Raw genomic sequence first — 2,855 nt, 5'->3', positions numbered from 1 at the left:
ACCAGTAAAATTAGCCCAGTTCAAGCCCAGTAAGAACATGTTTAAGTCTGATGGGCCTCACATAGACATGCTGGCTGGGGTTAAACCTACACATTCAGTTTTATTTTTTTACCACGAAACCATTTTTCAACTGTTTTTTTTTTTTTTTTTTTTATTGACTTTTCTCTCTTTTTATAGGAAGTTTGGGCTGCTAAAACTAAAAGACTTGCTTGTACTGAAAACATTAATAGGAATGCATAAAGCGAAACATTTCTTGTGGTCACCAGGACTGAAAACTTTATTTATTGTAAATGATGAAATAAATAGACAGAATTGTGATTTTAAACATCCTTTTCCAACAACTGCACTCAAACAAAAGAATCTCTTCTGTGGTTGGCAGAAAACAACAGAAGACACTTGAAAGTTTTTTTATTTTTTTAAATTTAATATAAATATAAGACTACATACTAAAAATGCATGAAAAGAATTGTTAAAAGAAAAAAAAAACTATTAATTAGCTGTTTTTGTGTTCTGAGCATTTGTCGTCCAGTTCAATGAATGAATGAATGAATGAATGAATGAAAAGCAGGGTTAAAATTTCAGCACTTAAAAGGGCGATGCTGCTAATTTCCCAATAATGATAATAATGATCCAGTATGATGTACATCCAGGGCAAATATTGTCGCTATATACTGGTTTTTGCTTGAAATTTCCCAATCATTTAATGATTTCTTTCTTTAGTTATTGATCATGATTATGATCCTTACGAAACAATTTTTAAAAATTAAGCATTTGTGTTTGTAAACAATATAACAAAACAATAAAATAACCTTTTTTTTTTCCTCACAATGCAAAGTCAACAATGTAAATGTCATGGTTTGGGCTTTTTTGTCTTTTTAATTCCAGATTCTTGTCTTATTTTGTAAGTTTCCCTGTTTAGTTCCGTTGTGTCTTGTTTCTTGTTTTGCCTGCTGTTCATTAGCTCACCTGGTTTCATTTAGTTAAGTCATTCCGCCTGTATCCTGCTCTGTTTACATATACTGCTTGGTTTCTGTTCTTCATCGCTGATTCATTGTGTTTGTCGTTCTCCCTTCCTGAGTTTAGCCTTCCGGTTTTCCATTTACCTAATTAAAACATCTTCATCCTGCATCCCTGCCTCCTTCTCTGCATTTGGGTCCACACTTCCACCTCACCTTGACAGTAACTTAGCTAAACAAAACTAAAACATTTTCATTGGTTGGCTCTCATTGACTAACCGAATTTTTACCCTCAAAAGTCCTCAGCAAGAACAGTATCAATCTTCTCATGCTGGTATAGAATGAAACCGATTCTAGCTTTGCTATTGATACTATTGATGTTTGGATTGTTCCACCCAGACCTACTTTAAAAAAAAATAATAAAACACCCTTTAGCATGGCACGGATGAGGCTCAACACCTGGTACGGCCGGGGAGCGAGGCTTCAAACATCATCAGTGGCATCCCTCCATCCATCCATTTTCTGCTGCTTGTCCGGGGTCGGGTTGTGGAAGCAGAATCCTAAGCAGGGAAGCCCAAACTTTCTCCACTTGGGGCAGGACCTCAACCAACCTGGAGAGGACAATCCACCCTATTACAGCTGGGGACCATAGTCTCAGATTTGGAAGTGCTGATTACTGACATCATTTCTCTGAAATGATTCGGATACGCTCCCTGAAAATACTTCCTGGATTACTCAGCATATGCTCATCCCATCAAACCTTTAAAAAAAATAGTTCCATCTCCATGTGGATGCAGCCTCAGACTGTGTCATTTCGGCCCTCATTTGGGGCCCCTGCAGGGAGGCATGGCAGGGCTGCGACTGGTCTGCAGATCTGTGTAAGAAGGTGGCAGGAGTCAGCGTTAACGGCCATGATTACCAACAGAACATCCCTTTGCAAGAAGCTGAGCAGTTATTTTACCTGTCAGCCTTCCTTCAGATGATTAAAGCACATTAGCCACAATCAGAAAAGGGCACATTACATAAACTTGAAAGAGTTTCCAAGGAAAAAAAATCTGCTTTCACAGTGACTAACATGAAGCGCAATTATAAATATTTCAACCAAAGCCTGGATCAAAGTCCTGCTAGAATATTCTGAGACACTGAAAATTGAAAATGAGACTTCTGAGACTTCTCGCTGTCAGCTTTCTTGTCCCCGACTGCCTCGTCTTGATTCAGATCCAGGGGAATGTCGTCTCCTGTAGACCTCAACAAGCTGGCATAAGGCTCTACACCCAGACCTGCTTCTTGTGGATAAATGTACTCCAGCTGTGAACGAAGCCAGCGTCCTCTTTTAATAAGCTGTCACAGCTTACTGTTCTTCTACCTGATAACAGCAGGAACACATATTAATGTTTCATTCATCTGTTGGTTCAGAGTAGAGGGGACGAAACACATCTATTCTCCCGCAGAGGGAAAACTGATAAGGCCGATTGAGGAAATGGGCTTGCAGATAAAAGTTGGCAGAGGGCCATATCAGATCTGTCTCTGAACCATCTTCATTCTCAGGCTATTTGATCATCATCCCCTTATTTGAGGGAAAATCTCTTAGATTAGAAATGTGGCTGTGTGAGTGGCTGAATGCAATATTTCTGACTTCTCTCCGAGTGAAGGGGACACATGGCTTTACTTGTTCAGTTGGATGCAACTTCCAATCAGCACTGAAGGTGAAAGCTGATTTACCTTCTCAAGGTTCATTTCTGCTCCCTGATGTATGTAAAAGTGGAGATCGGTCTCAAACGTTGTCATGTGAGTCATATTTCCATGCTACTTTTGCACTGCTATTGGTTGTTATCCACTAGGTGGCAGTGCTGAGTTCAGCGTTCACTTCTGCGTTTTGACACAGGTTGGTCGCCTGCG

The sequence above is a fragment of the Telmatherina bonti genome (assembly GCF_933228915.1).
Source record: "Telmatherina bonti genome assembly, chromosome: 4".
NCBI lineage: Eukaryota > Metazoa > Chordata > Actinopteri > Atheriniformes > Telmatherinidae > Telmatherina > Telmatherina bonti.
The sequence above is the reverse complement of the archived record's forward strand: the minus strand, read 5'-3'. Positions refer to the sequence as shown.